This window comes from Chaetodon auriga, chromosome 24 (genome assembly GCF_051107435.1).
Source record: "Chaetodon auriga isolate fChaAug3 chromosome 24, fChaAug3.hap1, whole genome shotgun sequence".
NCBI classification, from domain to species: domain Eukaryota; kingdom Metazoa; phylum Chordata; class Actinopteri; order Chaetodontiformes; family Chaetodontidae; genus Chaetodon; species Chaetodon auriga.
Window position 1 is genome coordinate 12,485,796 of NC_135097.1, and position 13,954 is coordinate 12,499,749.

Consider the following 13,954-nt stretch of genomic DNA (forward strand, 5'->3'; position numbering starts at 1 on the left):
GCTCAAGTGCTCCTTCCTGTGTGTGTGTGTTGCTGTGTTGATCCTAACCTCGATCTGTACGTGTCAGGATTCTATTAACATGAATCGAATCCCGTGGAAATAAACTTGCTGCTGTGCACAGTAAGCAGCATCTACTATCTGCTGTAACTGAGTTTATTAGTGCGAGGCTATATCTGCATGATAAATGTGCACTGAGCAGAAAAGTACATGGAAAATAGGCCCATTATCTCAAACATTTGCAAGCCGTAATGATAATAGTTTATCATAGTATTAACGCAGCATTACAAAGCCAGCATTATTGTGTGCACATTTGGTTTTGTAGCTCCTTGTATTTACTGTATACTGTCTACAGCAGGGTGGTTGTGATGATGATGATGATGCTAAATTTTCATTGGTACAGGTGTCACAACTTCCAGAATTCCCATTAATTGTAGACATCTAATGCAAAAATCAGTAGGAAGTGTAGAGTTTCACTGACGGTAGCTTAGCATCGGGAAGAAGACTGGAATTAATTAGTCCGGTAAACTAGTATTTCATTTAAAAAGATAAACTGAAAGTAGCAGAGGGTAATAAAGTGAAGTGTATTTGAGTGAGGGGAAGCGCTCTTTAATGTACAATATTATAAAATGGCTCATGCCATCAAAGAGGCAAGTAGGCAGAGGTAGATATGAGCATATAGTTATCAGGCTGTACACAGGGTGGGATATGGGGGAGGGAAATGGCTTATGGGTAATGCAGGCTTTCGGGATACAGCGTGACTGCTCCGGGGGTGAAACCCACCATCCATCAAACACATGAACGTGTATGTGCGTACGTGTACGAGTGCAGTATGTGTAGCTGTAACGTCCTCGCTTTCTCTCAACAACTGATATTTTCTAAATGTCAAACCTACATTATCTTCTTCCTGCAGGCAAATAGGATTTCTTTAGTCTAATGTGTGTGTGTCATAGCAGAGAAGGTGGAAGTGGATGTATTCTAAAGGGCGTTAGAGACAAACAGCTAAGTGCTGGCGGTATTTTCCGGTTTTCTTGAACTTACAAACATTTATCCAACGGTGCACACAGAGCATGTGCAGAGCGTGCAAGCGGTAAATGAAGAACCCCTTACTCTCTTCTCCCACATGTGGGAGTGGAGAGTATTGATTTTGGGTCTGGCATTAATCATATTAGGCAGAGAGAGGGAGCGGGCGATAATGTTATCTATAGGCCTTGTAGCTTGAGTATTATCTTTGCATTTTGAACATGTATGACTTTAAGTTTCAGCTCATTGTTTACTGAAAAACACACGACTGATAGCTGCAGCCTTTGGTTTCAGTCAGTAATGCCCAAATCCCAAAAGATATTCAATTTACAAACACGTAAAATAAAGACAAACAGCAAAATTCTCACATTAGAGAAGCTGGAACCAGAGGTTTTGGAAGCTTTGCTAAAAAAAAACTGACGTAGGTGGCCAGAAACCAAGTGAAAGACAAATGGAGGGACATAATTTAACACTCAAAACAGGGACTTTGAAAATGGGAAATTACTGAGGGTCAGGATTAATCAGCTAACCAAAGTTAGTTGACTTGAGTTGTGGCACTCAAGAGAGTCTCTTGTTGTAGACATACTGTCTTTTTCCACATCACCACCTGACGCGGCTTTAGGGATCCTTGTTTCCTGTTCCACACTGGCAGCAATTTCAGGTTGACATCTAATCAAGATGAGTGACAAGTGTTTCGAGCAGGAAACCGACGAGGGTGCAACTCACAGTACGCTTCTGTTTGCAGAGCCGAAAGCTGCGTTTTGAAGCTCCAACTGTATCTCCATGTTTGAGGCTGTTTTCCCCTGCAGGGAAGTGAACGTTACCAACTAAACTTAATACTTACAGCAGAGGCAAACATTCCATGTAACTCAATCCTCCGTTTGGTTCCTGTGGTCTGTGAGTTTATGAAGCTGGTGAGACAACATTTCCGAAGTGTGGCTCTTGTTTTTTAAGTTAATTAAAAAGAAAACATTGACCGACAGTGGCCCGCAGCCACTCATCACCTCCAGCAGGCCTGAGAGCTGCAGAGCATTGGCTGCTAGCTGGCTGAACTTCATCTCAACCCTCATCCTGCCTCACTTTAAATGTTTCATATAAACAATCTGGCTTGACTTCTGCCTCACCCTTTAACTCCCTCACTCCCCCTCTGTGTTGAAATGCTCAAACATCGGAGACCTGAGTTCAGAAAAACACTGAGCTTCACATTTAATGTTTCAGCTCGGTGGAACTTAATGGCGTGTGCATGCAGAATGTGTGTGTGTGTGTGTGTGTGTGTGTGTGTGTTTACTCATATGTTTGAGATTTCTGCTGTGTGTGACACTGGCAGTGCAGTGAATCAGCACAGGAGCTTCAGCCATGTGGAAATAAAAAACATCATTTATTTAACTTGAACTGTCCGTGTGTGTGTGTGTGTGTGTGTGTGTGTGTGTGTGAATCATGCAAAAACTACAGACTCAGAAGGACAAATTGTGTGTGTGTGTGTGTGTGTGGTTGGGCTATGAGGTACTACAAGGCCCACAAGCTCTCATCACTGCATTTAAAATGAATAAATGTATTTGTGGTGTGTGTGTGTGTGTGTGTGTGTGTTATGTAAGAATAAGATGGATGTCTGCTCTCAAGCCTGCCATGTTGTAGTACTGCCAGAGCCTCTGACCATGGCACACAATGAATAAATAAAGCCTGCTGTATGTGATAGACACATTTGAGGGCGTTCATCCCTTGTGACTCTGCTGTGATCTATTGTTTGTGACACATAATCACACACACATACACACACCCTGATCTCTTATAACAAATGTTTTATTCATGCAAGACTGTGTGTGTGTAAGAGGTGTGGCTCTTCGGTCATTCAACTCAACAACAGACCCAAAGCAGACAATGACTTGGGTTCAGAGATGCATAACTTAGCATACACGCACACACATATACACACACACACACGCACGCAACCTTAACCCAAGTCTTCACCTTGGATTTTGACTGTGTAAACAGATCTATGTCCCCACAAAGTGAGTAATACATGGACACACACACACACACACACACACACACACACACACACACACACACACACACAAATGCGCACTAATTCTCAGGAAATAAATGTTTTCTGCTCAGACATGAAAGTTTCTTCGTTTAGCTTTTTTTCTCCGTCTTGGTTATCTTAAATCTCCAAAATGCCTCCTGGCTGATGAGTTTTTAATTTATGTTTTTGCTTTAGTCGGGGGATTACATGAGGAGGTCTACGCTGAATAACCTTTGGGGTCATAAAAATCCACCAAAAATGACATTTCAAAAGAGCATCCAAATTAAAAGGCTGCATTTCATTCATTTCCTGGAAAGCTGACATTTTGGAAATGCCACGCTTTCATCCAACAACACATTTTTCATCCAAGCTATTAACTGTTGAGTGTTTACAGTTCATCACCAAACAGTCTGCATTATATCCATCACAAGTGACATCTGTCATCAGGGGGGTAGTTATTCGTTATCTGTAATTATTTCCCCAGATGAGTCCTGATCCTGGAGTGGAGTGTGTTTTTAGTCAACTTGCCCTGATAAATAAGACTTAAAAAGGCTGAGTGCTGAACCAGATATGCGTGATGCACGATGCTCCATCTGCTCTTTGAGTTTTGGGCTCTACATCCTGAGAGTTGCCTGCAGGACAGATAAAGCTATCAGCTCTGCAGACACACAGAGGACCTCAGCGCCCATTTCACAAGAACAGAGCATTTAACCCATCGACCTTTACTGCTATATATCACCTAAGACATGCACACACACCACCGCAGCCCTGCCTATAAAAGAGGGCTCTGAAAATGGCCCCTCTTCCACTGCAGGGCTGTATCTGTCCAGCTTGCACTTTCCATCTCTCTCGCTGTCTCTCAGGTCAGTGAGTGCATGTCTTATTGCAACGAGAGACAGGATTACTGTCAAAGCAAGAAAATCAATTCAGTCTTTATTGGTTTCAAACAAGTTTTCCTCTTGATCAATATGGACATGCATGATCTTGGAAAAGCCTGTCATTCGTTTTATGTGCAAAATACATACATTCGTTCTGTCCCTCTCATAGATGCCACGTACATGATAGCAGGTACTGAGTGCGTTACCATTCGAGTGGAAGTAACCTTACTGTGCAGGTTGTAATAATTTTTTTCACATCGTGCAAAAACAGATATTCAGAGCAATGAAATCCAGTGATTATATTGCAACCAGATTCAGCATCTGCACACTGTCAACTGTTAGCGCTTACCGTACTTATGGTAATTATGTTTCTGTCAGTGCATTAATGTTTTTTTTGCTGCTACTCAGAGTGGGAAATCCTGATGTGCATTATTCAAAATACTGGCTATTATCATGATGATAAATGCTACTGCAGCCCTTATGATTCACGCACACTAATAGACAGCACTTTGTATGATTATCATTGCATTGCACTATTCTGTCAGTTGCTCATATTTGTACCAAAAAGAGACATTTTGGCATCACAAGACTTTTTCAGTTGGAAGTGCAGATGGCTTTTTTGTGTTTGCTCCTCACTACCTGGACTCCCTCTTCATCTCTCCATCTTCATTTCCTGCCTGCCTCTCTCTCGCTCTCTCTCTGAGTCGCTCCTCTCACTCTCTGTGGTACCTTTATTTATTCAGATTCCCCAGTGCCTCTTCCTCTCTTTCCCTCTCCCTCTCTCTTTCTCTTCCCTGTGGAGCTTCTCTTGTGTAATTCGGTGCTATGCTAAATAGTTTCTAAAACTGCAGACACACACACACACACACACACCCACACACACACACACACACACATAGACACACTCAGAGAGAGTGAGGTAGTGAACTGCTAACAAATGCAATTTGAGGGAGCATCAAAACAAACTATGATCCAGCTGACCTTGATAAAGCAGCCAAGTATGGAAGGAAAGAAGGACACTCTCCATGTTTTCATCATGTTGTTTGGCGAGACTGGTTTCTTTGCAGCTGCAAGGTCATTGTCCTGCCTCTAATACACACTCACACACACACACAGACGCACACACACACACACACACACACAATGACACTGATTCCAAAGTGTTATCAGTTGCTGTGGCGCTAAAAGTGTGTGAAAGGATCAGACTGCATGGAAAGAGGGGTCACAGGTCAAAGAGGGTGTCATGTTTGTGTCAGTGTCTGGTGAGAACTACTCGAGTGGAGCCTCAAATATAAATACACGGACAGCCACATGGTGAGGTGTGTTTTTGCATGATTTTGGCCCTGACATGCAGTAGTGAGTTTGCAGCTTGGACTCTATTGGGCAGGGAGAGGTAGTTATTTGATAACATGACACTGAGAGACATACAGAAAGACACCGAGAGCATTTAGAGTCACTTGTGTCTCAATAACAATGCATCCATTGTTCTTTATGCTGAATGAAACTGAGAAGAGAGAGAACAGGGTGAAGAAAGAGGTGCTGAGATCTCTCCCCACTCGGGATGAACCATTATGGGACACAGAGTTCCAGCAAAGCCTCCTGGATCTATGACGAGCACCAGCTAGCGTACCTGGAGCAAGTCCAGGGATTGAACAAGAGAGAGGAAGTAAGAGAGGGATTTACTTTATTATAGAGCATTAATTGACTTTTGAGGGTTATTCAATCTGCATTTCATTCAGACTTAAACACTGACTTGGGCACTTGTTCAGATGGCAGCACTGAAGGCTGTAAGCATTTTGGCATACACACAGCTCCCCTCACAAACGCACATACACATCTCCTCAGGGTTAGTCAATGGCCAGTGGTTAAATGTTGGCTGCTTTGATCTCTTGTCTCTGTCAGTGGCCAAACTCAGTCCAACACACTGGCCACTTTGTTCCGTTGTCAAGAATAGACCCATCCCCAGGCATCATGAACACAAAGGGTGTTTTGGAAGAAGCAGGGAGCTTTTAAATCATCAGCTTTTAAAGAGAGGTTTGTTGTGATTTTCACTGCCCAGTCCTCCGAGGAATTCCATCCATATTGGATGATTCTGCACCTCACGATCTATGTCCAGTGCTAACGTTCAGTACCAATCCAGAAAGTAGCAGACGCAGTGTGTAGTACGAAGAGTAACAGTCTGTTCACACATATACAAAGTCAAAGTCTCCCTTTGCCACTATTGCTAGTGCGCAACAAAGTAGTTCATTTCCCAAGTGATGCACCTCCATGCATTGTTTTCCAAGACCTAATACCTCATCAAAATGATATCATATTGACTAGGAATGACTGGCTAATGACTGGCTTCCCCCACATGCGTTTACATAGTTGCATGGGATCCAACAGCTCAGCTGCTAATAGCCTCTTTCCCTAACCTTAACCATAGTTATCTTTTCCATAACCATAGTCTTTCCCGCCATGTGTGGGCATTGCAGGAAGCAGAGTTTATTGACATTCTTGTATGGTAGTAAGACTAGGTTTCTAAGATGAGGAGTGATGGAAAGGATGGAAACAAATGTGGTCTGTGGAAGCAGACGCTGATGAGAGCATTCAGCAGTGTGATTAGGGGGTTCGGCTGTGGTATCTAGGATGTGGGGTCACCTGGTATGTGCGTGTGTGTTTCTGTGGTTGTCTCGGTGGCCTCTCCAGCTGGCTGTGTGGATGGAAGAATTTTTTTTGTCCAGATGGGAAGTAGACCTTTATGGTTTCTGCTAATGTCAAAGAGACATGTGCAGGACTGGTGTGTGCCCCCTGGATTTTTTTTTTCCACATAAATTGTCCCATGTAGGCTTTCTGTCTCTCTGTGTGCTCAAGTTGGTGTTGATGTTAAAACAAATCTTTCCACTTGCTATTGACACAAGCACCTTTGCTCTCATCTGAGACACAGTCAAATCACTTTTAATGATGTGACCTTTAACCTCTAATTCGTGCCTCAAGTGCATGGAGGCGCACCTCATGAGGAGGACAGACATGGAGAGAAGTGGGTGGATGAGGGACAGAGTCTAATGTCGGAGGAGAGGACAGAAAAGGACATAATGACAATTGTTGCAGGAGGTCAGAAAGCTGTAATACTAATGCATTTTTGGCTAAATCAGTGTCCCAAATCCATCTCCTCTCCTCTCCTCTCCTCTCCTCCCAGCCATCCATGCCAGCAGGCTGCTAATTGACATATCTATTATTGAGTAGCTTGGACTCCCTTCCCTATTAGCCTCTATTACTATCTGGTCAAAGCTGCTAGCTTGGTGCTAAAACCTGTTCTCTGAGTGTCCATTCACTCTCTCTTCTTCATCCTCCAGTATATCTCCTTCGCCTTTAATGTACAGTGTGTCCTTACAGACTGTATGTGTATGCAAAATTTCTGAAAGCCTGCTGATCTGCCTCAACGGTCTGGGAGAATTTGACAGTCATCTGTGTGTGTGGGTGGTGGGAAGGGAGTACAAACACACAGGAAGCCTTTGTGGTGGACAGCTGTGTAGGTGTATCGACATTGCCATTATTAGCAGTGGACAGGAAATTGGCTTTGTTAATTATTAAACCTTTGTGGACACATTTAAGGCCAGTCATGGGATTTCTTTCCTGTGACACACACACACACACACACTCACACCCACTACTTCTTAGTCATCATCTGACTTGGAGTGTCAGTCAGAAACTCTTCATCCATGTCATCAAAATGACATTTCCTTTCTGGGCTTTGTAATACTTTGTGAGAAAGTTGCGTGGTTTAGTTTCTGATAAAAGCCTGTTCTCAGAACCTTTGGCTTTTCGGTAGTAAAACCGACACAACTAATTTCCCATGAAAAGGAGATGAGAGATACTGACCAGCTTCCTAAGAAAGATGCAGCACACCGCTAGAAGACTGAATACATTGACATTTTGTTGAAAGTTTCTGCAAAACAACTTAAAATTTATTAGAAATTGACAAAATGAAAGCTCTCTGCAGCCTCAGTCTGATGTCTGCAACTTGTGTTTTTCCTCAAAGGGTACCTATATAGAAACTTTTGTGTCTTTGGCAACAAAACCTTCCACTTTAGATACAAAAAAAAATGTGAAAAGTGAACTGTGTGTGTGTTGGTGTGTGTGCATATGGGTTTCCATCCGATTGATCTCCCAGCCTTTAGCAGCATGCAAACTCTGACCTTTGGCTCGCGACCTCAGAGGTCATCAGTGACATACATGTGACACCGACCAGCTGTTGCTTCAGCACAGCATGTGGTGTCGGTCGTTTACGTGTGCATGAGTTTGCCACCACGTGCAGATGTTAGCTGGAACTGTGTGGTTTCTGCTGTTTTCATGGGGTGTGCTGTTTTCATGGGGTCTCTGTGTGGTTGTGTGCACAGCAGATAAAGACATTGTAAGTTATAAGGCAAAAAGAGCTGCAAAAGAACTGAAGGCTGTCATGGATTTCCCAGTTACACTGACATTTAGAGTTATCTATACCCTGTGGTAGCATACACAGACACACATACATGCACACATGCTGACATAGTTTTGAGAAACCAGGGTGTATCAGTGTGTGTTTGTATCTCTGTGTACCACAACATGTACTGGCCTGAATGAGCACAAACTGAAACCCACAATTTAGAGTTGATAACCGCCACACGTATCAGGTGGAAATCATCTGCGTGTCTGTGCATGGATGCATACCTGTTAGTGTGTGTGTGTTTGTGTTTGTGTGCTTAAAAGTCCCTGTGGTTTTGACACAAGCGGGTTAGTCTCACACCATTTGGTTTTTGCCCAGATATCTGTCTCTCAAGCAGTTTCTGCCTGTTAAACTCAATTTCTTTCTCTTTCTCTCAGTCTCTGTTGTTTGCGCCGTTCCCAAGGAAAAACATCTGCAGCAACACTGTCACAGGTGAGCACACAGTGCAGGCTGTGTGGTCATTCAGTCAGAAAGGATTAAGTCCTGCCTCCTACTGTACCTTCTCTGGAGGAGTGAGTGTGATGCAGCCTTTTAAACAAAGTGACGCTGATAGTTGTGCACACCTTTTTAAGAGCTTGACACTTTAATCACTACCTACGTGACTGATCCCTGTAAAAAAGTTCTCTTGCATCTCTCCTCAGGGAGGTCAAAGGTCAGCTACAGTATAGCAGTGCTAGAGCTGATTGCAGAACAATGTCCTGCACTTCAGCACAGTGGATGCTGCTGACAATGGGCTGTTTAAACTGTAGTCTCCCAACTGAATTACAATCTCACTAACCACTTGGACACACTGTCATCACCAGAACACAGGAAACCAACAAAAATAGATTTATGGCAACTGATGCAAAGTGTTGTAGGTAGAAAAAAACTGTAGTACTTCCCTCTGGCTCAAAAGTATTGTGCTCAAGCTCAGTCTATCAAAATGAGGTACATTAAATTTATCTTCTGTACTAAGATGATTCATTATGCTGGTGTTAAACAGCAAGTAATTTGGATCCTCTGTTGGCAATAATTGGATTTTTTTTTGAGAAAGCCTTTTATTTCTAAGTGTGAAGTATGATAAAATGTAAAGTAAAGCATAAGCACCTCAAGACTGAAGTACAAAAGGAAAAGGTGCAGAACAACTGTCCTATTATAACAGATGGTATGGCTGCTCCATCTCAGTTTGGCTTATAAAGAGACACACATTGTCTCACTGTTTAGTCTGGATCCACCAGCCAGAAATTAAACACAGCCAGGCAGGTGAGCATCGTGTTATGTCTCTGTGTGCGACAGATGTTCCTGGATTATACAGTAACCAAAGTTTCCAGTCAGATTTGATCGTAGTTTTATCATGTTTGAAGCACATTTTAATTGACATTTCTGTATGATTCAAAACACTAATACTAGCCTTTAGAGGACAATACTGGATATGCTGAATATATACAGATGTACTGTCTTTTATGGATCTCCATCCATCCTGCCTCTTCCTCCTTCTCTCCCCTTATAAAGCAAAGGCTTTTTTAAGGCCTGATACTACTTCATATTTAAAGATTCATGATTACGTAGGATAATATGCTGAGATATTTATATTATGCAACAGGATGGCTTTATTATATCTAGCAGTACAGTCTTACTTACAGTAAGATAAAAATAACAGGATTGTGTTGATTCAGTGACTCATTTATACTGAAACTCTCCTGCACATACACACTGGGCTTTATGTACACACATGAAGTGTGTGAGGGCTGATGAACGCTGCAGGCACCAACTTCTAAATCAACACACACACACAGACACACACACACAGACACACACCGCTCCCACACTCACACATGCACATACTAATCCTGCTGGGCATGGGCGAATTTAGGGCAAGCCTGATTAGTAGTGCTACTGCTTATCACCCAGAGCCAGAGAGAGAGAGAGAGAGAGAGAGAGAGCGAGAGAGAGAGAGAGAGAGAGAGAGAGAGAGAGAGTTTAAAGGTGGGAGGGAAATTAGGGAAGTGGAAGAGGTTGTGGGAGGTTGGAAACTGGGTGAAGGGGGTGAGAGAATTGAAGGTAGAGCAATGCAGATTCACGCAAAGGAATTTGTTTTTCAGTATTGTTATTAATACTATTTTATTCATCTAAATATAAACGCACGCCTCACTGGGAAACAGGAAATAATAAAACGACGCAGAAGATGAAGAAGAACAGCGGAGACTAAAGTGATGAAGTGGGCGACGGACCACTGGACCGTGGACCTCCTCATCCTCCCCCTTCTCAAGCGTACTTCATCTTTATTTCTGCCTCTCCCTGTGTCTCTGTATCATTTACTTTCTGATGCCTAATTTCCTTCCTCCTACATCTTCTTCCTGTACTTTCCCTTTTCTGCTCTCTCAACCTGTTTTCTTTATACTTGGTAATCCTCCACTTCCCTCAGGACTTTCTCAGTGTGTGTGTGTGTGTGTGTTGCTGCTCCCTGTGAAGCACAACCTCAAAGGAGAGACCAGCGTTGTGTGTCAGGGTCATTTGGTGTTTTTGATGTCTTCACCTCGGAGTGGAGGGGAGGATAGCCAGTCATGCTCTACAAAGTGGGTACCTCTTTCTAATAAGGCACTTTCAGGCTTTATGAGTTGTAACTAAAGGCTTCATTAATGCTTAATGAATAATTTATATATGTGTTATAGACAACTTAAAAGACATTAGTAAGAGGGGTTTCTAGGTTGTGAAAAATAGATCTAGCTTAACAGCCATGAGTGAATTCTAAACACTTTATAAAGGGAGTTTTTACATTAAATAAAACTTTTCCACGAGTGTGCCAGCATCTCTACACATCGTCAAACAGTCCTAAAATGATTGCCATTGAGTTGCTTATATGAAAAGCCACCGTCAGTGTTGTTGAATGCAACTCTTGCATCTCTTCGTTCACTTTTGTTAGGACCCAAAGATGCAGAGCAGAGACAGAGAAATAAGAATAAATGCAATTTATTTTAAGCACAAATGAGGTAATAAAAAACTCATAAGGAGTGGGAGAAAAACTAAGGAAGCTCCGATGAAGCGGGTTTGAGGCAAGACACGCACTGATGCGGCAGGCAGACACTGAAACACAAAAGCAGTGCCAGTCCAAAAACAGTTAGCATTAGCAACTCATGAGGAGAGGAGACAGTTTAGCAAAGTGCTCTGTGAACGAACAAAGACACCACCCAGGATTCAGGACAATCCGGCACAGGTGGGAGAAAGCTCTCTCCTTTCATTCTGTGCTTTAATCAGGATCATGCGTGTCAGGTGTGCACCTGAGGAGGCGGAGCTGGCTGGGTGTAGGTGAACACCCAGCTAGACAGACAGGGGAGAACAGACAGGCAACACTAACACTGGGGAAAAGGAAAAGAGAAAACATTGGGAGAAAAACAAGTCTGTAGGATCATAACAACTCTACTCTGATAGGACAAGCTGTGTTTTCATTATACATTCATTTCATGGGTGATGTTGGTTTTACATTTTATTAAAGCAGACAAAAATAGGTTTTATAAACTACTACACCGACTTGATGGAATTTACAGACACACTGGCACTCAGGCAATCCTTTACTGGGGCTCTTATAAATCTAAATTGAAGGAAAAAAAAGCTATTAGAAGGACCTTACTGCTGTGCAGCTGTGAGTTTAGAGTGACCTTGTCGTCCTTTATGGAAGGTTTGTTTTGTACTGTATGCAATCATGGGTGTCTTTCACACATGCAGTCTCTCCCTGAAATGTTCAGGGGCATTTCCTGCACGGGGCCATGTGTGAATGGGAGCAGGGACTGATATTCAGGGAAATCCGTACTGCCAAGATGGAAGTCTTCCTGAATGTAGCTGCGTGTGTGAATAGTGAAAATTTCTAGTGGTGCATCTGTGCAATCTGTGTGAAAGAGGCTATACATTGGTTATATCTTATGATGTAATGCTGCTCCTATGCAGACATGATTGCTCTTACTGACAATACAGTTTAGATTGTAGAAAATTTGTATACAACCTTTCAGAAAGACTGGCTACTGCAAATTCTGTCTACAGTGTGTCTTGCTGGGTATTGCTTGCTGAAGCATCATTACAACTAAGTGCACCAAACCACAGCTGCAAACACTTGAGTGAAATTAGCTTTTCAAAAGTGCCACACAGATGTTGTGTTTTAGTCTTTGTGGCATTCAGCTGCGTTGGTACGTAGGGACTGATGCTAACGGGAGCTAAATGATCACCAGTCCCTCTGTAGATCTAAAGAGTACACAGCTTTGATGCTTTTGTGAGGCCCTCATATCGCCTGAAAAGAGGTTGAAATTGACTGGGACCACAAGAAGAGGAGGCTTGTCTTTCTCTTTTCTCTTTGGTCTTGATCTCTGTCACACACATTCACACAAATATGATAAATGAGACGATTTGATGTCGTGTCAAAGCAAGGTTTGAAAGGAACAGGAAGTGTAGAGGAACATATGTCATCTGAAGAACGGATGCGGGCCAATATATTTATATTTATTTTTGTATTTTCAATTCACATTCTGCAGCACACTTTGCTTAACACTCAGCCTCCCTCTGCCTTGTACTTTAACACACTCTAGAAACAGCTCTTGAGGCAGGATATGCCTGAATAGCTGACTTCTGCCATCAATCAAAGCAAAGACAATGAGCCACTTAAGTACAATGAGAAGGGGTTAACCAAACATTACACACACACACACACACACACACACACACACACACACTCACTCACTCTTAGTAACCATTTTCATTGTCTGGATGCTAGAACAACTGTATTTTTGTTGTAAATCTTATTCAAATTAAGCTACTGTTTAGAATAAACTTCACCCTGTCTGTGCAGCAGACAGACAACATTCAGTGGAAGTTCATTTAATTTTCTAAACATAATAATTCTGAGCCTTTATTTTCAGCCATGAGGCCTATGATGTGCTTGTTTTCCCTGTAACTATCCATTAAAATGCCCATGATGGCTACCTTCCCTCAGGGCATTGGTAGTGTGCATCCTCGAAAGATGCAGTTAAGCTAATGAACAGTGGGGGCAGTATGTCAGGATGTAAAGTCAGCTGTTTTGCTTCGAACAAAAGAAAGGTGGGAAGATTAGAAGGCAATCTACGATGCTACTGTCGCTTTTTCTGCCACGTCCTCAACGTTAACAGTATTGTTACCACCTTAAGTCTCGCCGTGTTTTGCTGTGTTTACATTGTGCAAAATCCAAAATTCTCAACAAAGATATTCTGGTGTTGGGCCAGGGATGATTCAGCCCTTATCTGAAAGCTAGTGCGTATATTTAATTTTCCATGAACACACAAAGTACACAAGGTGTGCAAACACTGACACATCACAACTGCTGATCCTGGTATGTGTTGGTTAAAAGCTAATCTGATGATAGAGCCATGTTTTGTGTAAAAATACTGGTCTGTGTGGATGAAACATGCTCCACAAAGTTCAAAGGAGTGTAAGAATGTGAGAATAAGAATGTGCTTGTTCACCTTAAATACTAAAACAATCTCGGCAACATCAGTCCTGACCATTATTATTATTTTTTCATAATTTATCTTCTATTTTAAACACCACAGCTTAGCTTTCCTCCTGTGT

At 42.4% G+C, this 13,954-nt stretch overlaps 1 protein-coding gene across 2 annotated transcripts in view; it reads left to right on the forward strand.

Moving 5' to 3' along the window:
- sema4f (sema domain, immunoglobulin domain (Ig), transmembrane domain (TM) and short cytoplasmic domain, (semaphorin) 4F) overlaps positions 1 to 13,954 on the forward strand; it is a 50,033-nt gene that overhangs the window by 21,458 nt on the left and 14,621 nt on the right. Inside the window, exon 1 of one of the 2 annotated variants that reach the window (XM_076725254.1) lies at positions 10,836 to 10,941. The exons of the other annotated variant lie outside the window; for it this stretch is intronic. The gene's annotated coding sequence lies outside the window, so the exon portion shown is untranslated. Of the gene's footprint in view, positions 1 to 10,835; positions 10,942 to 13,954 lie in introns of those variants that run through there. 2 annotated transcript variants of the gene reach the window in all.